The 23,662-nt window shown below is 45.9% G+C and overlaps 1 pseudogene; it reads right to left on the reverse strand.

The window, feature by feature from the left end:
* On the reverse strand, nt 6,070-6,782 carry Gm5436 (predicted pseudogene 5436; annotated as a pseudogene).

Here is a 23,662-nt window from a genome sequence, read left to right on the forward strand (position 1 = left end):
CAATGCCCAGTCAAACGAGTTATTTATTTATTTATTTAAAGACAGGGTCTTACTATGTAGCTCTTGCTGTCCTGGAACTCACGCTATAGACCAGGATGGCTTCAAACTTGGAGATCCATCAGCCTCTGCCTTATGAGTGGTGGGATTAAAGACATGCTCCACACCACACAGTGATTCACTTTTATTGTAATTAATTATGTGTATGTGTACCTTACATATGAGTGTGCACACGATGCAGGTGGAGGCCAGAGGCATTGGAGCTGGAGTTTAAGACAGCGGTGAGTCAGTCTATGTGGCTGCTGACTTGGAGTCTGCACAAGCAGTAGACACTCTTCATCACTGAGCCATCTCTCCAAGCTTCTTTTGTTATATTGAACCTATTAGTTTTTGAGAGGTTCTGTTGGAAAAAAAAAATCCTGATTTCTGGGCCGACGATGGCACAGTGCTTGCCCAGAATGAACAAGGCCCTGAGTCAGATCCCCAGCAACACACACACACACACACACACACACACACACACACACACACACGCACACACACAACCAAAATTAATGAATTTCTTTAAACTACAATAAAACTTCATTTGGATCCCTCCTAAAGAAAAGCCTAAGACAAGGAGACAGCAGGATGTCCCCTGTGTGAGAGGAGGTCCGAGCAAACTGGGAAGAAGAAGCAACAAAGGGTGCATTTGGGCACTGGCTGTCCCGAGACATGTGGCTCAATCTCCTTGGGGACCTTCTGAAGAACTCTGTAGAAACCACCCAGGACTTCCTGTTCGCACATAGGCAAGAGGGTCACATGTCCAGCAGTCTTGTTCTCCATTGGTACCCTACTGTAACCCCGCCTCCAGCCTCCATGTGCTCTTTCCTGTAGATAGGCTGAACAAGCCCCAAGCAGAAGGCAAGATCTTAAGACAGGAGTTTGCTGCAGTTTGAGGAAAGCCATTACTACATAGAGATGCTCTCCTCTCCCCCTGCTCCCCCCCCCCCCACCCGCTGTGAGACAGGGTTAGTCTGTGTATTTATCCTTGGCCACCCTGGAACTTACTCTGTAGACCAGGCTCGCCTCGAACTCACAGAGACCCAGCTGTAACCCTCCTGATTTAAGATTTACTTATTTATTTTTGTATATGAGTACGCTGTTTTCATGCTCTCCAAAGAAGGCATCGGTTTTCATTATAGATGGTTGTGAGCCACCACGTGGTTGCTGTAAACTGAACTCAGGACCTCTGGAAGAGCAGCCAGTGCTCTTAACCGCTGAGCCATCTCTCCAGACCTAGCTGGGATTTTCTTTATGAGGTGTTTTTGATAGTTTATTACCTAACTCATCCTCTTTTGTTTTGTTTGTTTTTCGAGACAGGGTTTCTCTGTAGCCCTGGCTGTCCTGGAACTCACTTTGTAGACCAGGCTGGCCTCGAACTCAGAAATCCTCCTGCCTCTGCTTCCCAAGTGCTGGGATTAAGCACTGAGATTAAAGGCGTGCACTACCACTGCTCGGCTTTTTTTTTCTTTCTTTCTTTCTTATAACTCAGTCTCTTTACTTGTTATGGATCGATTTCAGTTTTCTATTTCTTCTATCATATGATCTACATAGAGAACGGTCTCTGTGTACTTGTTAGGCAGTGTTCTAGAGATATTGTTAGGTTTCGTTACTTCAGGTAGGCGAGTATGTTTCCCTTTCCCTCCGCCTCCATTTCTTTTGATGTTTGGAGATGGGGTCTCACTGTGTAGCCGAGGATAAGTAGAAAAATGTCTAATGCTCTTTAATCACTTACTAAATGGCAAGAACAGTGCAAAATGGGACACAGCCATTTCCTTAGTTTAATTTCTTTGTCTTTTCTTTTTTATTTATTTTATGTGCATTGGTGTTTTGCCTGTGTGTATGTGTGAATGACAGTGTTGGATCCCCTGGAAGGGGAGGTACAGACAGTTTGCAAGCTGCCATGTGGGCGCTGGGAATTGAACTCAGGACCTCTGGAAGAGCAGCTAATGCTCTTAACCGCTGAGCCATCTCTAAAGCCGAGTGCTATCACTGAGTCCATTTTTACAAAAAGAAAGGAGCTGGGGTGTCAGAAGGCATTGTCTGACTGATACAGACAGAGCTCAAGAGGCAGCGGCTATCTTTAAGGTTTTTTTGGTTTGGTTTGGTTTGGTTTTTTTCCCCTCTTCCTTATTTCTGTGATAAAATATTTGCCAACAGGCAAAGTAAAGGAGCGAGGGCTTGTTGGGGCTTAATGGTTGGAAGGGCTACAGTCCACCATGGGGGAAGACATGGCGGAGAGACGGGAAACGCTGGTCACGTGTCATCTTCAAGGCTCACTTCCTCCATCCACTTCCTCCTCCCAAGGGTTCCACAGTGTCCCAAACTGTCACCACCTGTTGGGGACTAAGTGTGCAAACACATAGCTTGTGGAGGACATCTCATGTTGGAACCACACGACACCACTATGGCAGCAGCTGATTGCCCATTGACTGTTGACTGATCCTTGGACAAGGCACTTGGCTTCTGATGCCCAGGTTTTGACCTTTTAAATAGACTATAACTCTTGGCTGACCTGCTGTTTGCAAGCTTTTCTTTTATTGTCTTGGCTCATTTTACCACCACAGGATTTTTTTTTTAATGCCCCCCACCTCCTGGCCAGGGCCAGCTTTGGAATCTCTCCCCAGTCAGTTTCTAGATACATAAAATGTTACGGTGAGAAATGAACTCACTTGATCCCTTTTCATGGTTATATCGAACAGGATACATAGTAGTCCTGCTCGGCCATGTATCCCATAGCATGGGTGAACTTATGACCCTCTCCTGAGAGCTGGTTTTGAAAGAGGAGACAGGGAAGAAGCTTGAACACACTAAGCCCAGATTAAAGAGAAGCCACACGAGGTCATCACCCCAGAAAAGAGCAAGGGCACATGTGTCCCAGGATTTATTTGCAAGAATGTTCCTGGCATCATGTTCATAATGGACTTGAACTAGAAACAATCCTATTAATCAAGAATAGAGTGGAAAATTACAATGTAGTGTACTCGCCCTTGGAATAGAATACAACAGTGAAAGGCAATTGGGGCCACCAAGCCCTCCAGCTGCTGGAATCTCACAGACATAAAGGTATAGAACAGTGTGTACAGTGGGAATTCTTACATATGAACATCTAATATGGGCTTGAAGGAAGGGAATTTATATCACAGAAGTTGAGGTCCTATCATGAACACTGACGAGGAAGAAGGAGATCATGACAGTTCAGGGACTAGAAAGAAAAGTTCTAGGGCTACTTGAGGTGGCACACATCTTTAATCCCAGCACTTGGGAGGCAGAGGCAGGTGGATCTCTGACCTAGTCTAACCTGGTCTACAGAGCAAGTCCCACGACACCCAGGGCTAATCAGAGAAACTCTGTATTGAAAAACAACAACAACAACAACACACACACATACACACAGGAATGTTCTGGACACTGGTCACTGATAATTACTACTACTTTTTAGTTGTTTTATTATCATGCTGCTTGCATGTGTCTGATGGGGGTGAGGCACATGCATACCACACTCCCTGCACATGGGTGGATCAGAGGACAACTTTCGGGATGTCCTCTACCTTCCACGGTGCTCTGGGGTCACACTTAGTTCATCCGGCCTGCATGACAAGAGCCGTAACCCAGTGGTCCTTCCTTGCCCATCCTAACCATCCTAATCACTGCCTCGGTTTTTAATTTTTAATTACCAGAAGAAGGCTTCAGAATTGTAGTGATAGACAGGTGTTGTGAATCTCTATTTGGCCCTCTGCAAGAGCATGTGTTTATGGTTTCTTTTTTTCTTTTTTTCTTTTTTTTTTCTTGTTTTTTTTTGTTTTTTTGGTTTTTTGTTTTTTTGTTTTTTTGAGGCAGGGTTTCTCTATGTAGCCTTGACTGTCCTGGAACTCACTTTGTAGACCAGGCTGGCCTCGAACTCAGAAATCCACCTGCCTCTGCCTCCTGAGTGCTGGGATTAAAGGCGTGTGCCACCACTGCCCAGCCACTATCTACCACTCTTGTTGTAACCAAACACCCGAGAAGAAGCAACACGAGGGAGGAAGGATTATTTTGAAGGGATACGGGGATATGGTCCATCACGGCAGGTGTGATGGTTTTAATAGGAATGGCCCCCATTGACTCATGTGTGAATGTCCAGTCCATAAGGGATGGCACTCTCAGGAGGTGTGGCCTTGTTGGAGGAAGTGTGTCACTGTCAGGGCAGGCTTTGAGGTCTCATATGCTCAAGCTATGACCAGAGTGGCAACACAGCTTCCTTCTGCTGCCTGTGGGTCAAGATGTAGAACTCTCAGCTCCTTCTCCAGCACCACATCTGCCTGTGTACTCTGATGCTTCCTGCCATGACGCTAATGGACTGAGCCTCTGAAACTGTTACGCAGCCTCAGTTAAATGTTGTCCTTTAGAAGAGTTGCCGAGGTCATGGTGTCTCATTCCTAGCAATAAAACAAACCCTAGCTAAGATGGCAGGGAAGACGTGGCAGCAGCAGTAATTTGGGGGTAGCTTTTCACACTGCATCTGCAGAAAGCAAGTAGAGAGAAATGAATGCCGGTGCTGACTCCTCTCTGTGTATTCAGTCCAGGACCTCGAGCTAAGGGGATGTGCACCTACATTCAAGGCAGATGCCCCCGCCTTAGTTACTGATACTCTCGAGCCTAGCGATGCATTTCCTAGGCGATACTAAATACAATCAACCTGACCATGGAGATTAACTCTACGCCTTGTCACCCTATTACCCAAACATCACTTTAAATTGCAACATTCCAGCCTTAGCTGGACATTTGCATGTTTATCTCACAACGCAAACTACGTTCAGCCCAACTTCAAAGGCCCAGGACATAAAGCAATCATTGCTGCTTCCGAAGGGAGGGTTTCCCACAGCAAGAAAAGGCTAGACCACGATAAAACCAGAACCCAGGAGAGCGCGTACCTAGTCCTGCGGCTCCACTTCCTGAATCTGTGGCTCATGCTAGAATCGTCTGGGCATCAACAACCTTGGGACCCACTGCCCCTCTAGTCCACGGCTACAGTACACTCAGCCTTTGGAAGGAGCTCCACTCTGCAGTTTTCTGTGGTGGCTACCCCTCAGCCCCGGCATCTCGAACGTCTTAGAGCCTCTACTGAAACTTAAGCTTCACCTTCTCAGCTACAGTCAGTCATCCCTCGGGACCTGCTGCAGGAAATCTGAGCCCGACACAGACTTGCAGGGCCATCTTCCTTGACTTCGTCATTCTCACCTGATCCATGCCTGCAAAACCAGTTCCCCGTGGACAGCACTGCCACGTGCTGTTACCAGGCTGAGATGTAGCCTGGCTCCTTGGACTGCGTTTGCAGTGGCCTCTGTGTGCCTTCAAGACTGACTGCAGAGAAACACTTCCCTAAGCCTGGTAGGCTTTCTCCTCAGGATGTCTTCGCCATTGTCCCAGTCCCCTGAGGTTTCCTTTGGATGATGATAATCTCTTAACAGCTGCAACTGGTCTCTCTGCATCTGTCTTGTCCATGAGTACAGACCACTCCTTTCCTGAAGGGCTGATAACCAAATCCAATGAAATAGCTGACAGTCTTAAGATTTTTCTCTACCAAGCAAAGCAATCCATTACTCTGTGTGTGTGTGTGTGTGTGTGTGTGCGCGCGCGCGCGCGCACATGAGTTTGCATAAAGAATCCTGAAGTCAACCTCATGTGATGTTCCTCAAGAAGCATTAATAAAAAAATAAGACACTTAGTGTGTGTGTGTGTGTGTGTGTGTGTGTGTGTGTACACGCATGTGCTACACTAATGTATGTGGAGGTCAGAGAACAACTTTTGGGTCAATTCTCTCCTTTCAGCCAGTGAGTTCTGGAGATTGAGTTCAGGCCTAGTGGCAGATGCTTCTAACTGCTAAGCAAGCTCTCCAGTCCCCAGTCCTGCCCTTTTTTATTGAAACAGGATCTCTTGATAGCACAGAGCCCACCAAGTAGGCTAAGCTCGATGGCAGCAAGCCCCACCCAATGCTGGCATTACAAAGGTGTTTACCATGCCTGGCTTTTTTTTTTTTTTTTTTTTTTTCAGGAAGCATTTTATTGTTGCTCCAAGGACAAGAGCTCACACGGGTGACAGTCTCTCAGAGCATCTCCCGCATGGCCTTGCTGAGCTTCTGAATCTTGCTCTTTGCAGACATAACAAGGTACTTCTCCCCAATTCGGACAATCATCCAGCCCATGATTGACGGGCCAGTCTTGATCTCCAGTTTCAGTATTTGGTTTGGACTCAGGAAGCTCTTCAGCACCGTCTTTAACTCAGAGAGAACAGCGTCATCTAGAGGAGATGCTGTGGTCACTGTGCACGGCACTTGTCCTCGGTGGACACTCATGATGGTGGAAAAGGCAGAGATGATACCCTGGGTGTTGCCTAGGCGACCATTTTCAGCAAGTAAATTCATGAGGTTGGCCGTCAGCGGGGAGAACTTTTCCTTTTTTGTGATGTCATTTAGGCTTTTCACTTTGATGGTGCGCTTGATGTAGGGATTCAGAACAGCCAGAGATACTTTGGGGTCCTTCAGGAGTTGCCCTACGCGCAGCAGCTCCTTCTCCACCTGGTCCAGCTTTTTCTTCTTAGATGCAGCAGAGTACAGGGCGGTTGCATAGCGGCCTTCGATGCCATAGACCTGTACAGGGGGCCTTACAAGCTTGGCAAAGGGCCCGACCACAGATGTACTGAAGCTCCGAATCTGTCGAGACAGCCCGGACGCTGCAGGCGCGGCCATCTTTTCCCGGGCGCCTCATGCCTGGCTTTTTAAGTTGAGTTTAGGAACTGAGCTCTGAGCCCTCGGGTCCTAGGCAGGTACCTGACAGTCAGCTGTCCCCACAGCCTAGTCTATTACTTTTGAACCCAGCTTCATTAAAGTTCTCAGGACACTGGCAGAATGAAGCCAGATTCTCTCTCAGAATATAACATGAGCGGTCCCCCGCTCAGGTCCCAGTAGAGTTCTTGTTATCTCAGAAAGCCTCTGATCTGGGCTTCTGGCATCCACATTTCTCCCCACAGTCTGGTCTTCCAAACTTTCCAGGATGGGTTGTTCAGCTCTGCTTAGAGCACTGTAGAACCATTTCTGGATTCCTCCAGCAAAACATGTCCAGAGGCCTGGGTATCACACAGTAAGTCTCAGCACAGTAACTGGCCCCCGGTTCCCTCTCAGCACCAATTTCCCAAGTCAGGCCCTTTGTTGTTGCCGTGACCAAACACACAGCAGAAATCAACTCAAAGGGAAGAGGGCTTATTTCAATTTATAGTTTGAGAGGAAATAATCCGTCACACAGAACGCCTGCACACTTGACCCAGTCAGGAAGGAGAGAAAAGTCAGCCATTTCCACAGAGAGGGTTATTTATTTATTTATTTATTTATTTATTTATTTATTTATTTAGTACAGAGAGGGTTACTATGTAGCCCTGGATAGTCTAGAACTTGCTACTTAGAGCAGGCTGGCTATAAACTCACAGAGATCTAATCTGTCTCCTGAGTGCTAGGATTAAAGGTCTACGTCATCATGACTGCCTTCTCTCCCCCCTCCCAGGAACCTTTAAGGCATTATTTATTTATATATTTATTTATTCACCTTACCTCCCAATATCAGCCTCCCTTCTCCTCTTAGTACCCCCTTACACAGATTCTCCTCTCATTCACTCCTTTTCTCCTCTAAGAAGGGGCAGGCAGTCTCCCATGTCACACACACACAGACACACACACACACACACACACACACACACACACACGACACATCAAGTCACTGCAGGACTAGGCACATCCTCTTCCACTGAAGCCAGACAAGCCTGCCTATTTTTAACCTTAAAACATTTTTATTTTGAGAGACAGAGACAGAGGCAGAGACAGAGAGAGAGAGAGAGAGAGAGAGAGAGAGAGAGAGAGAGAGAGAATAAGCAGGGGCCAGGCACATATTAGGATGTGCTCTACCACCGAGCTACATCCCAGTCCTAAGTTCTAAGTTTCTTTTTTTTTTTTTTAATATGTCAAAGTACCAGACTTAGGGTCCATTTTCTGAGCCCCAAACAGACAAGGCTATCACAGGAAGCACAGAGCTTGCGCCCACGGCCTGATTTAACTTCCCTCCTCTTCTCTTCCATCAGCAGAGATGGAGATGGAGCTCTGGCACTCGGTCAACCGTAGAAACTTTTACTTCATACATTGATGTCAGAAAGAGTAAAATGGGCAAGGGGTCAGAGGTCAGCCAGCTTGAGAGGCCCTGTTTTTCCTACATTAGATCTTAAGTCTGGACAACAATAATGGACACTCCATGAGAGCCCGTGTGTGCAGTCGTGCCAGGGCAGATGGAGAAGTTCACGTCTCTCCAGGGGACAGTCACACTGCTTGAGAAATCAACAGAAAGAATGTTCTAATGGGCTGGAAGGCCTTTAGCAACCCTCTGTGAAATGCATCCCTGCGTGTGGGACTGGCTGCTGGCGAAAGGAAGGAAACTGAACTGCAGTCCTGTTAATCTCCATTTCTCCCAGGGCAGACACCAGATTTAGACACAGATGCTAAATTTGCAGTCTGTTTAGTTCATTTTCACCTGTGATGGGGGGGGGGGGGCACTTTTGAAACACAATTAGTCAGTCTCTCTGTGTGATGGTTTGCAATATGTTCTGCCCAGGGAGTGGCACTACTAGAGGGTGTGGCCCTGTGGGAGTAGGTGTGTCACTGTAGGTGTGGGCTTTAAGCTCCTCATCCTAGCTGCCTGGAAGCCAGTGTTCTGGTAGCAGCCTTCAGATGAAGATATAGAACTCTCAGCTTCTCTTGAATCATGCCTGCCTGGATGCTGCCATGCTCCCACCTTGATCATAATGGACTGACCCCCTGAATCTGTAAGCCAGCCCCAATTAGCTGTTGTCCTTATAAGAGTTGCCTTGGTCATGATGTCTGTTCACAGCAGTAAAACTCAGTTAGCTAAGACATCCTATTTCCAATTCTGTCTCTTGCCCAACTTATCAAGGTAACTCATGGTTTGTGAGACACCATCATAAGTGAACCAGAGCAGTCGGGGGTAGGGTCAGGGACACCAGTGTAAGAAGAGCTCCCAGGGACCAGAGACTTTGAAGAACTGAAGACAGACTTAAGCAAATGACTTACGGGTAAAACTTTGGGGCTAGAGAACTTTCTACAACTTCTTTCCCAGTTGACTTGAATATTGAAGGAAAGCATTACTATCTGCAAGATTGTTGGAAGTCAGCTCTGTGTTGCTTTTGGTCACAATGTAATACCGTAGATCTTAAGGAAGGAAATGGGGCTCAGATATATTTGGGTCACACTCATGTGCCTCTCTTTATCTTCCTCAGCAGTATCTGATATATAAACATTTATTCTACAAGAATGACTATACAGGATGTATTATTACTGAAGGAATGGGGGTGTAACTCAATGGCAAAGCACTTGCCTCCAATGTTTGAGAACCTGGGATCCATCCCCACCACCAGAAAAATTAAACTGAAAACTTAGAACTTTGGAGACCCCCTCAGGGACTTCTTAGCAAACCTGAAAGAGGCCTGCTGTAGCTCTAAGGCCCACAGCTGCATGGTGGGAGAATCCTCCCTGTACTGTACATGTGCAATAAAGACTTGAGTGTACAGCACTTGTTTAGAAAGTATCCTAAAGAGCCTCAGAGAGAGATGGAGGAATGCAGAGCCAGTAGCTGGTCATACGAAGGGATGGAGTGTGCATATGTGCGTGCGTGTGTGCATGCATGTATGTGTGTGTGTGTGTGTGAGAGAGAGAGAGAGGGGGGGGAGGGAGAGAGAGAGAGAGAGGGAGAGAGAGAGAGAGACACCAGGCCAGCAGCAAATGTGAGGCCAGAAGAGCATCCCAGCTGTTGCTTCTCTTCTGCCTTCCAACATCACTCAGTACTTTCCCTGTAGGCAAACCTTTTTCTTACGTGTGTGCACATGCTTGTGTGAGTGTGTAAGAGTATATGTGCATGAGTGTGTGTGAGTATTGTGAATGTGTGTGTGTGGGCGTGTGCTTGTGTGTTTATGTGTAAGGGGGTGTATGTGAGTGAGTGTGTGTGTGTGAGCATGTGTGTGTATGAGTGTGTCAGTGTGTGTGTGGCAGGTGGTGGGTGTGTTCTGGGAAATAAACTTCCACTGGAGGTGGATGAAGACAATTGTTCTCTGAACCTCAGAGAATAGGATTGTCTGTCCACAGTCAGGCTCCGTTGTCTGTATCTTTGGGCTGCTGCTTCTTAGCCACACTCTGGCAGCATCTGGTACAGTTCTTAAACCAGATGTTCCTGGTGTTTCACACCTTGGAATTGGAAAGATTCTGTGATCTTACCAAGTCCACGTTGGAGGTTCCCTTCTGGGTTGGTATTACCTGGGGGAAACCAAGACTGAGCACCATTTTGTTTTAAACCCTGTGAGCAATATTACAGGTGTCTTGGGCCTGGTAATCTTTTCTATCTCCCTCTGTGACCACATCCTAAGAACTGCCAATAAGCTTCATTAGTAACACACACACACACAAACACACACACACACACACACCACCTTTAACAACAACAATCACAACATAACCCCTCAGGCACAAGCAAGCTCAGGGTTGACAGGTTGACAGCTGTAAGACCTGAGCAGTGGTCCTCAAGTAACAGGTGATGGGTGCAGGAAAAACATTACTCTAGATATGGTCCCTTGGAAATAGAAGAGAGAAGAAGCAGAAAGGCCACTGTCACCTGCCCCTCACCTTTCATCCCTAGAGCTGACCACAAGATGACTGTCTTCCTTTCCACTCTGCCCTCGGCTCCCAAGGATTCCCTGAGCTCTCTTATGCTTGAGGAATTACCTTATCTATGCAGACACAGAGATACAAGGAAGAACCTGAACAAGAGGACCTTTGGCTGGATATCAAGGGTCACCTTCTTGTGTCCTTTAATTATACTTCTGCTCAACTGTCCACAAAAGTTGGACGTGCTGGCACACACCGTTAATCCTAGCACAGAAGCAAAGGCAGGTGAATCTCTGGGTTTGATGCCAGCCTGGGCTATAATGAGAGTTCCAGGACAGCCTGGGCTACACAGGGAAATCCTGACTTGAAAACCCAATAGAAAGATGGGTGGATGGGTGGGTGGATGGATGGAGAGATAGATAGATAGATAGATAGATAGATAGATAGATAGATAGTCTTTCTTGAGTTGGTGAGATGGTTCAGTGGTTACCCACTTGCTTCCAAACCTGTTGACCTGAGTTTAACCCCTGGAACCCTGAAAGGAGAGAACTGACTCATGGAAGTTCTTCTCTGACTTCAACACATGCGCTATGGCATGTGTGTATACACACTCAAAAATAAAGAAATACAATTAGTTTTTGAACTTGTCCATTTTGACGGCAAGCAGCCAGAAATCAGAGAAAGGCAGAATGGAGATTCCTAGTAACTTTCTCAGAACAAGAGCCTCCAGCCCAGACACGAAAGCCCGTCTTTACTCACACACTCGTCCACTTTTGCCACGGGTCTGTCATTTAGCTGGTCCTCCACAGGTTCTTTGCACGGGTTCTTTGCACGGGTTCTTTGCACGGGTTCTTTGCACGGGTTCTTTGCACGGGTTCTGTTTCTGAGCAGACTTAAGTGAGCATTGTTCCTGTGAGTGGCCTCACACTATTGTCAAGGACTTGAGTGTGAGCTGTGTTTCACACTAGTGGTACTTGACACCTCCTTCAGTGCATTTCATCCCTGTGCTGGCTAGCTTCGCATCTACTTGACACAGGCTAGGATCATCTGGGAAGAAGGAATCTTAAATCAAGAAAATGCTTCCAACGGATTGGCCAGTAAGGCATTTTCTTGGATGATGATTGGTGTAAGAGGGTTCAGTTCACAATGGGTGGTCTCATTACTGGGCTGGTGGTCTCACTCCTGGGCTGGTGGTCTCACTCCTGGAATGGTGGTTCCAGGTACTGTAAGAAAGCCAGCTGAGCAAGCCCTGAGGAGCAAGCCAGTAAGCAGCATCCCTCCATGGCCTCTGCTTCAGTTCTCACCTCCAGGCTCCCGTCCTGACTTTCTTAAATGATGGATGACAAACTCTATGATGGAACAGAGTTGTTCTTTTCAAAGTTGCTTATGTTTATGGTGCAGTTTTGTTTTGTTTTTTAATTTTGGGGGTTGGGGAGGTGAGACAGGGTTTCTCTTTGTGGCCCTGGCTCTCTTGGAACTCACTCTGTAGACCAGGGAAGCCTTGAACTCAGAAATCCTCTTGCCTCTGCTTCCTAAGTTCTAGGATTAAAGGCATGCACAACCCCCTTCCCAGCATGGTTACGGTGTTTTGTCACAGCAAAAGAAACCCTAAGATAGTGATTGGTTTTATTCTACACACTTTCCATAGGCATGTCCTCTGCCTTCCCTCAACATCTCTTCCTATTTTATCTGTATAAAGATCCTATTGCAACTATGGTTTAATGATTTTTCTTTTGTTCAGACTGATGGAATGGTAAAATCAACTAAAAGTCACATGCATATGCAGTGTTTATTAATGATATCAGAAAAACCACAAAGAAGGCTGCATCATGAGTGGATGACTGAGTGTGCTGTTTGTGAGCAAGCACACTAGTGGCAGTGGGTGGTAGAACTATTCCCTTTTGCCTCCTGGGTTCTTTGCATAAATTAAGTTGACATTAAGGCAGATTAGCAGGGACTGGAGAGATTACTCAGAGGTTAAGAGCACTGGCCGCTTGCTCTTTCAGAGGACCTGAGTTCAATTTCCAGCATCCACACAGTGGCTCACAACCATCTGTAAAGAAATCTGGTGCCCTCTTCTGGCAGGCAGAATACTGTATATATAATAAATGAATGAATCTTTTTAAAAAAGACAGATTAACAGAAGAAAAACAAGTCTTGTTATGCAAATAAGCACAGGAGTCCCTCAAAAAATTAGTCAAAGAGGGGGCCATGTGAGGTTTATACAATTATCCTCAGCTGCAGAAAGGAACGGGGTTTGGGGCTCCTGGGAGGTGGTGAAAAGAAAGTTTGGAAAGGTAAGGATTGGGAGAGAAAGAATGAAGAGCAAAGCTTACCATTCGTGCCTGTAGACATGGCTCCAAGTACTCTTCTCCGTTGTATGGAGATCTTGGCTAACAACGATTTGCTTCAAGGATGTCTGTTTCCTCCACATGAGAAAAAATCTAGGCAGCTGAGTGGGAGATAATGAGCTTTTCCTAAATCAGCTGGTTGGTTCTCAATTTTCTTGAGCTCAAAAAAAAAATCAGTATTCCACAGTAGTATGTTTGTGGGTGGCACACTCTGAACCCCTTCCTGAGCATTTTCTGATTCAGTTGTTTTTATCCTGTGAGCAGTTATGGGTGCCATTCTGAGAAGACATTTAAGTGCTAAATTGCATATAATTTTTACCTATTTAAAAAAATTTTTTTTAATTTCCATTATTTTATGTGCTTGGATGTTTGGTCAGCTTGTAGAGCTGTCCCCATGTGTGTGCCTTGTGCTTACAGAGGACAGCAGAGGGCTTTGGAGGCCCTAGAATTGGAGTTACAGACTGGTGTGAGCGGCCTGGGAATCAAACCTAGGCCATTGGTAGAGCAGCCAGTGCCCTTAACTGCCAGCCCATCTCTTCACTTCCAATCCTCAGCTGTAACACTATCTCTTGTCAAAATAAACACCGAAATAGAAAGTGAAGTTATTGGCAAAAGCATAAAATTGTAATTCTGCTCTTCATAATTGTGTTTATTTTATTATACGTTGTTATAGTCAGTTTTTATTAGTTGATTATTATAAATTATGTACCATACAGTTAGTCAAAAAGTGATTTGCTGCCAGGCGTGGTGGCGCACGCCTTTGATCCCAGCACTCGGGAGGCAGAGGCAGGTGTCTATGTGAGCATGCATATTCACCACATGTGTTCAGGTGCCTACGGAGGCCAGAGGGGATTGAATTCCAGGGACTGAGGTTACAGGTGTTTGTGAGCCACCTAGTGTGGGTGCTGGGGACCAAACCCAGATCCTCTACAAGAAAAGCAAGTGCTCTTGACCACTGAGTCATCTCTCCAGCCCCCACTTTTTCTATTCTTAAAGGTTTATTTGGGTTTTTAAAACTTTTTATTGATTCTTTGTGAGTTTCACATCATGCACAGCAGCTCATCTTCCTTTGCCCTTGCAGCCTCTCCCTCAAAGAAAACACACACACCATCACCACCACCATCACCACCACCATCACCACCACCACCACCACCACCACCACCACCACCACCACCATCACCACCACCACCAACAACAACAACAAAACAAAGCATAGAAAAATCTCATCGTGGAAGCTGTAGTATGTCACAGTGTGTCCCACCATATGTCCCTCTATCTACACATCTTTATTTGCCAATGTTCATTGCAATGAGTTGTTGGTCTGGTTTAAGCTCTCTGGTTTCTGTGACACCATCAATACTAGATCCTCATCGGGACTCCTCCCTGTTGCCCTGTGTCATGAAGATCGTGCAGCTTTGGAACAGCAGGACTGGCCCTTCCATGAGTCCCAACCTTTCGCCAATGATAGAGATCTGGGGGTAGGTCAACTCACAGCTCTGGATCCTGGCCTGGGTGGTTGCTGAACTGGTCAGTCACCAGCTTAACCACACTACCAGGGCAAGCTCTCCAGCACTGCTTTCGCTAGGCCACTCAATGCCACCACGGTCAGCAGAGTTAGGGCCAGCTCTCTTTCTCTCATGCTCTTTGGGCCAGTTCACCAGCACCTAGACCTCCAGAGCCAGCTCCACGGTGCTACCCAGTCAAGGCATGGATCTCAGTTTCCTGAGTGGGGCAGCCTGCAAGGGGCTGGGTCAGCTCTCCCACTCTCACTCCCTTGGGGTTGACTTACCCGTGCCTTCACCATCAGGGCTAGTTTCAATGCACAGGTGAGGTGCAGGGCCCACTCTCGGGAGAGCTGCAGTCAGTGTGGGGGTAGGGCTAGCTTTCCCCATCTCATGATCCCAGGTCCAGTTCTCCATTTCCCCGACACCCAAACCACTTCACTGCAGATGGATGGTGGGGCCAACTCTCCCAGGCTCTTGCTTTCAGGGGCAGCTCACCTGTGCACACTCTACCCTCCTGCTCTCCAAGGTGAGAGCTGCAGCTGGTGAAAGGTGAGGCTAGATTTCGAGCTTTCATGACCCAGGGTCACAGGTAGTGAGGGGTGGGGTTGGGGCATCACTCCCAAAGCCTCACAACCCCATGGCCGGCTCTCTTGCACTCTTGCCCTCAAGGCTGGCTCCTCTGGCCCCTGCCACCAAAGTCAGCTCTGATGTGCTAGCCAGGCAAGATGTAGGGCCCTGCATCTCTCACAAGTGCAGCTGCTAGTGAGAGATGGGGCCAGCTCTCCAGAGTGCAGCATCCAGGGAGTGGCAGGGCCAGTCATGCACAGTTCCTGGACACCCATGTGGTCCCAGGAGGCTGTCCCAACTAGGAACATCCCCATGTACTCTAGTGGTAATAGGCCACTGATACTGATCCTGCAGCTTAGTAGTCATGGACTCAGACATGCCCCTCAGTGGCAGCTTGGGCTGGGATCTCACCCTGGCCCCAGAGGGCAGGGCTGGCCATTAACAGGCTCCTCCTCTTCACCCTCGAATCTCCAGTTCCATCCCTCTTCATTATGCTCAAGCTGCTCCACTTCTGCCACACCCACCCCAGTAGTGACTCTGCGGCACACTTCTCTCTCTCCCATATGACCACCACACATTCACACATGCAGTGGCTCTTGCTGCAGGCTGACCATGCAGCTGGCAGGCCCCTGGGCGACATCCTCCATCTGTGCCACATGTGGGTCTCTATGGCCTGCCTGTGCTGAGAACTGGAAGGAGGGTTTGTGGGTGTCATGGCGGTCCACAAGTCTCTGTCTGCTTCTTCCTCCTGTGCTACAGTGAGTGGCTTTGATTTAATTTGATTTTTATGTGTCCTAGGCATGAGAGTTTTGGCCACCAAGCCAGGCATCGAAGGACTGCCTGCTGCTCTGCCCCAGATGGATTAAAGAACACCACCACCAACAAAGTGTCTCTTTGACCATTGTCAGCGGTGTAGATTTTGTTTTGTGAGACAGGTTTTCTCTGTGTAGCCCTACTGTCCTGGAACTTGTTCTGTAGACCAGGCTGGCCTCAAACTCAGAGATCTGCTAGTCTCTGCCTCTTGAGCGCTGGGATTAAAGGTGTGTGCCATCACTGCCTAGCATAAAGATTTTATTTTTAATTGTGTATATGTGTGTGTCTGTATGTGGGTATGTATATGAACATGAAGATATTGATGAGGCCAGGAAAGGGAGAAGGAGCCCTGGAGCTGGAATTCCAGGCTGTAGTGGCCACTGTGAGGATGTGGGTTCTGGGAACCAAACGTGGGTCCTTTGTAAATGTAGTACACACTCCTAACTGCTGACCTATCTCTCAAGCACCTTTTCTTCTTAGCATTTATTTAATGTGTGTGTATGGCTTGCACGTGAAGGTCGGAGGACAACTTGAAGGCGTCAGTTCTCTTTCCACCATGAGGGTTCCAAGGATTGAGCTCAGGCCTTCAGGCTTGGGCGAGGGGGATGTTACCCACTGAACATCATCCCAGCTCCAGATGCAGAGCTCAAAGTCCTTCTAAGCATTCATTCATGTGGGAACGAATAACTTCTATTTACTGCAGTATGTAATTACGTTTTATGGTCCTTTTACAGTAAATAGAGTAGCAAAAAATAAAATAAAACTGTAAAATAGCAAAATATAAAAATAAAGCATAGTAAAACACTGTAGTTTTTGAAAAGTAAGATATTATCATTTGCAACAGTTCTGTAACATGTCTCCAGGCAGAGATGGTGTCTGACTTGGGAACACACTCTGACGTACGTGTCAATCAGTTTTTCATTGTTGTGATAAAGATGTGAGAACAAGAGTTTAAGGAGAAAGACTGGCTTAGGTTGTGGTCACCGAGGTGACAGTCCACTGTCGCTTCCGGTGGGCAAGTTGGACAGCATGCCAGAGAACATGTAGTGACTTGTTCACCTGGTGATAGACAGAAAGCAGGAAGAGAAAGACAAGAAGGACCTAAGGATAAGACGCTCTTCCAAGCCCCCACATTTATAAGCCACTTCCTCTAACCAGCTCCTTCCTCCTAATGTTTCCAGAATCTTCCAAAATAGTGCACCAGCTGGGCCTGTGAGGATATTCACATTCAAATCATAACAGGTATGACCTGACAGTTTACTTGAACTCCAAGCCCCTGCATAGTAGGTCTTTAGTAGCCACAAGGAAAGGCAGACTGTGTGTGGGAGCAGCATATCTGGAAGTCTTTCCTGGGTACCAAAGGAGCCTGGAGAAGCCCTATAGCACCCGTTGATTAGTTAAGGGAGACAAGAGCGATTTTAAATAAGTGTCTAAACCTATATGGTGCTAGGACTCATCTCCTGGATTCTTACAGACTGGATGTGGAATTTCAGAAGGGAAAAGGGAAACTAATCAGTACGATTCATGATATTACCATCTGTGATGTTATCATCCGTGATGTTACCAACGTGATGTTACCATCTGTGATGTTACCAACGTGATGTTTGGTGATGTTACCATCCGTGATGTTACCATCTGTGATGTTACCATCTGTGATGTTACCATTTGTGATGTTACCATCCTTGATGTTACCATTTGTGATGTTACCTTCTGTGATGTTACCATCCTTGATGTTACCATCTGTGATGTTACCATCCTTGATGTTACCATTTGTGATGTTACCTTCTGTGATGTTACCATCCTTGATGTTACCATCTGTGATGTTACCATCCTTGATGTTACCATTTGTGATGTTACCATTTGTGATGTTACCATCCTTGATGTTACCATTTGTGATGTTACCATCTGTGATGTTACCATCCTTGATGTTACCATCTGTGATGTTACCATCCTTGATGTTACCGTCTGTGATGTTACCATTTGTGATGTTACCATCCTTGATGTTACCATTTGTGATGTTACCTTCTGTGATGTTACCATCCTTGATGTTACCATCTGTGATGTTACCGTCTGTGATGTTACCATCCTTGATGTTACCATTTGTGATGTTACCATCCGTGATGTTACCATCCTTGATGTTACCATTTGTGATGTTACCATCCTTGATGTTACCATTTGTGATGTTACCATTTGTGATGTTACCATCCGTGATGTTACCATCTGTGATGTTACCGTCTGTGATGTTACCATTTGTGATGTTACCTTCTGTGATGTTACCATCCTTGATGTTACCATCTGTGATGTTACCGTCTGTGATGTTACCATCCTTGATGTTACCATTTGTGATGTTACCATCCTTGATGTTACCATTTGTGATGTTACCATCCGTGATGTTACCATCTGTGATGTTACCGTCTGTGATGTTACCATTTGTGATGTTACCACTCTTGATGTTATCACTCATGATGTTACCACTCGTGATGTTACCATTTGTGATGTTACCACTCATGATGCCGCTACTGCAAAGAACCTTGCGCTAAGCAACTGATCATCCCAACTTCTGTTTTAAGATTCTTGTGAAGCAGCAGGAGAGTTGATTCAGGGGTTAAGAGCACCGGCTGCCCTTCCAGAGGACTGGAGTTCAGTCCCCAGTACTCACGGGGTGGCTTGCAAATGACTAGACATCCAGCCCAGGGGATTACACATTTCTTGTGGCCTCTGTAGGCACCAAGCATGTACATGATGCTCCGATACATATGCATACAAAACATCCAAACACATAAAATAAAAATAATTAAAAAAAATTTTAAATGCCTATGAAATGACAAGTAAGGATGTTAGCACTGTAATGATGTATGCTTCATTTTTCTTTGGAGAGTGAAATTCAGTACTCAGTTTAATGACAGTGCTGCATACAAATTCACACTGAAATGTAAAACTAACTCAGTTGAGAAAAAACTTGTAGATAAAATGAAATGGGCCATGATAATCATATGGTCTTTCAATTATGGATCTCATATTGTGAGGATTACAAATTGTCCTCTGAATGTTAACTAAGGATCTCAAAAGTCTGCTGCTACTGGGTAAGACAGCACACATCTTGAATCCCAAAACTCAGCAAGCAGAGACAGAATGTTTGTGAGTTTGAATCCGAACCTTTCTCAAAAAAGAGCCCAAGAGGCTGGCAAAAATAGCTTAACTTTTAAAAATTATTTTTATTTTATGTGAATAATTGTTTTGCTTATGTATGTATGTATGTATATATATCACGTGCATGCCTGGTGCCTGCCAAAGTCAGAAGAGGTATTGGAGCCCCTGGAACTGAAATTATGAAGGGTTTTGAGATGCAACACGGGTACCGTAAACTGTCCCAGATCCTCTGGGAGCAGTGTTCTTTAATAACACACTCTCTTGTCTTTCATAGGTGTGTGAACTTGACTTTTCTCTTTTTTTGAGGTTTATTCGTTTACTTTATATATGTGAGTACATTGTTGCTATCTTCAGACACACCAGAAGAGGGCATTTGATCCCATTATAGATGGTTGTGAGCCACCATGTGATTCTTGGGATTTGAACTCAGCACCTCTGAAAGAACACTCAGTGCTCTTAACCCCTGAGCCATCCCTCCAGCCCCTGGCAAGATGGCTTGGCAGGTAAAGGCACTTGCTGCTGAGCCTGATGGCCCGAGTTTCATCTCTAGAGCTCATGTGGTAGGACAGAATCAGTTCCCACAAGCTGTCCTCTTCCTTCCATATGTGCACTATGGTCTATGTTCACAGTTGTGTATGTACGTTCACGGATGCCCTGCACATGCATGTGTGTGCAAACACATACGTGTACATACACACACCTCAGGCACTGAATAAATGTAAAGCATTTCTTAGGAAGACCCCTAGACATTTTATTAAATTTACAAATACAAGTTGTGCTCTGCTGTTGTTGTTCGGCCCCACAATAAGGTTTTCCTTACTCTGTGGCCCAGGCTGGCCTTAAACGCTCAACAATCCTCTTTCTGCAGCACCTAGCTCCAAGCTGTGAGATACAGACACAAAACACCATGTGTGGCTTATTTTCCTTTTTCTTTTTGAGATAGGGTCCCACCGAGTGATGCTAACTGATCTGGAACTTGCCATGTGGACCAGGAGAGCCTTGCACTCAGAGAATTCTCTCTGTCTCTACTTCCCAGAGTTCTGGATTAAAGGCATTCAACCCTTTAATTCACCACAACCGGTTAGTTTGCATTCCCTGTAGATGTCAAAGACTACTGCTCAGACAGGCTCTAAAAATAATGAATGAGATACAATCTCTAGACTCACACCAGTAGTGAGAGAATACATGCAAAGAATTGTTAAACAGGGCAAGAGCAACCTTCTATAGGTAAAGGGGGCAAAAATGCTGGTAATCGAGCTGACACGAGGGGAAAGTAGCACTGTTTTATGTTACCATAGCAACACCATTCACCATACAGCAGAAATGCTCTCAGGTCTCTGTTCCATATGGTCCAGAGGATGATCTAGATAGAGCCTATGGCTTGTGACCCCTTTGGGGGGGGTGTCAAATATCAGGTATCTTGCATATCAGATATTCTTATTACAATTCATAAACAGTGGTAAAGTTACAGTTATGAAGTAGCAACCAAATTAATTCTATGGTTCGGGGTCACCACAGCATGAGGAACTGTAAAGGGTTGCAGCATTAAGAAGGTGAGAACAGGGCTGGTGAGATGGCTCAGTGGGTAAGAGCACCCGACTGCTTTTCCAAAGGTCCAGAGTTCAAATCCCAGCAACCACATGGTGGCTCACAACCATCTGTAACAAGATCTGATGCCCTCTTCTGGAGTGTCTGAAGACAGCTACAGTGTACTTACATATAATAATAAATAAAAATCTTTAAAAAAAAAAAAAAAAAAAAAAAAAGGTGAGAACTGCCGGGCGGTGGTGGCGCACGCCTTTAATCCCAGCACTTGGGAGGCAGAGGCAGGCAGATTTCTGAGTTCCAGGACAGCCAGGTCTACAGAATGAGTTCCAGGACAGCCAGGGCTATACAGAGAAACCCTGTCTTGGAAAAACCAAAAAAAAAGAAGAAGGTGAGAACCACTAGTCTCGAGGATGATTTACAACAGACATGCTCCAAAGGATTATCTATAATAGACAACCTTTTAGTTTCAAATAGGTGTTTCTAAAGCATATAGCAAGCACAGGTTAAAGAATAAGGGGCTGGGAAGATGGCTCAGTGGGTAAAGGTGCTTGCTGCCCAAGCCTGGGGATTTGAGTCCCATCCTTGGAACCCACACAAGTGTGGAAGGAGAGATCAGACTCCATAAAGTTGTCATAGAGATGAGTACACCATGGACTATGGACCTGCACACAGTAAATGATAAACGTTTTGAATTAAAATATAACAGAACAAATAGAAGAAGCTGATAAGTGGAAGCATCAGGTCGATTGCCAAATGTGTTCAAACCAGGCACTGACAACATTCAACAAACAGAGACAACTGGAGCAGTCTAACTGAGAGACAAAGGCGATGTCATCAAACGTGCAGCAGGTGTGCACTGGGAAGAAACAGCCCGTGGGAGCTCCTAAGTTGCTCCATCTATCGGATGTTGTCTCCTCACCCTCTCCACAGGCATTTTATATCATGGGATAAACAATAGTAACATCTGTCCACAAACATTTCCCCCTTGAGCTCAAGGGCACCGTGTTTCACTCTTAGGCTATTCTACTCTTCTGTGTCCTTGTCACAGGGCCAGCGGACCATCCCTGAACAAGGACTCTGGGAGGACACTTTGAGACGCTGTCTGGGACAGCCACACTGGTGGGAAATAAAGACGCCATATGAGTTTTTCTCTTCAGGGACTCCGCAACATCACTTACTGTAGCCCCGGAGAGGCTGTGTGTAACTGCCAGGGTTTATGTTCACAGTTCTTTCAGACAAAGCTTGAGGAAAGGATCTCTGTATGCTTTTCCTGTCACTACTGATCCGCGTGTTTCTTACACACACTTGCCTAACTAATCTAAGAATAAGTGAGTGAGTGAAACATCTATTGTGTAGTTTGCTCATTTGGGTTTGTTTGGTTGGTTGGTTTTTTTTGAGACAGGATTTCTCTGTGTAGCCCTGGCTGTCCTGGAACTCACTTAGTAGACCAAGCTGGCCTTGAACTCAGAAATCTGCCTGCCTCAGCCTCCCAAGTGCTGGGATCAAAGGTGTGTGCTACCACCGCCTGGCCCTCATTTGGGTTCTTAACAGTATATAATCTTCCCAACAACTGTAACTTCCAAGGGTCAAGGACTCTAATATGTATGCACACAATATCACTTCTTTAATAATAATAAGTATATAACAGATATTATTTTTAATGTATCACGTGTTCACATGATTATAATAAAGACTAGATAGATATGAATTTAATCATAAAGAAAACCTTGGCCGGGCGTGGTGGTGCACGCCTTTAATCCCAGCACTCGGGAGGCAGAGGCAGGCAGATTTCTGAGTTTGAGGCCAGTCTGGTCTACAAAGTAAGCTCCAGGATAGCCAGGGCTATTCAGAGAAACCCTGTCTAGAAAAACCAAAAAAAAAAAAAAAAGAAAGAAAAGAAAAGAAAAGAAAACCTTGATGTATCACTTTTTTTCTTTTTTGGATGGGGTCTCACTTGGAACTTCTAATGTAGTCCATACTGGCCTCAAATCAGAGATCCACCTGCCTCTGCCTCCCAAGCACTATAAGTAAAGTGCCTGGCCTCTGAGCCTCCTGTGTGTTATGGCCTCTGAGCCTCCAGTGTGTTATGGCCTCTGAGCCTCCAGTGTGTTACTTTTTCAGGAAAGGATTGTTGTTTTTCCAATTGCTAAAAGATTGAAGAAGGTTTACAAATAGTGTAACTTTAATTTTTTCAAAGCCTGTTTTTAATGATGGTTCTTAAATGTTTTAACCTCCCTTTTAGCCCACTACCCACCAGAGGTAGTGGGAAAGAAAGGATATGGGGTTGGTGGGGAGTGAACCTGTTTAGAAAGGTTCTTTGGGGCAACTCCCGTCTGTATTGTCTGTAAATTGGCAGTTCAGTTCACAGGTTAGCAGCGGCAGCTCAATCTACTCATAGACACTTCACTGATACACCAGCAGTCCAGTTCGGTAGAGCCAGGTTAGCAACACTGTTGACTGGACCTAGCAGAGACAGCCAGGCCTCAGCATGAGAGACCAGGAGGGACACCAGGAGAAGTTCTTATCTGTGTCTCTCTCAGTGAATTGAAGATCAGTGAAGACGCAATAGCCACAAGTATTGCACAACTCTATAAGCAAGCCAGCTCAGCCTCCTTCACTTCCTATTTATACCCTCCAAACAACACGCGCCCTCCACGGGTCTTGCCTCAGCACGTGAATCTGTCTCAGCTGACATTACTCTACCAATCAGCCAGAGTCCGAGAAAACAGCAAGAAGCCTAGGCACCAGCAGAAGTTTTTTGGCGCGCTTCTCTCTATGGAGTCCCAACAAACACAGCTCAACTACACAGTGTAAGGCAACCAATGCATGTCATTAGCAAAGAATCCTTCATCACCTGTCCTTTCACATGCTTGCTTTAGCAGAACATCCTTTCTCCTGTGTCTGCTTCAGCTAAATGTTCCTTCACGAGGCTGCCTTAGTCCTTCACCTGTGTCCACTTCAGGAAAACACTCCTCCACATGTCTGTCCCAGCAAAATAC

This window comes from Mus musculus, chromosome 12 (genome assembly GCF_000001635.26).
Source record: "Mus musculus strain C57BL/6J chromosome 12, GRCm38.p6 C57BL/6J".
NCBI classification, from domain to species: domain Eukaryota; kingdom Metazoa; phylum Chordata; class Mammalia; order Rodentia; family Muridae; genus Mus; species Mus musculus.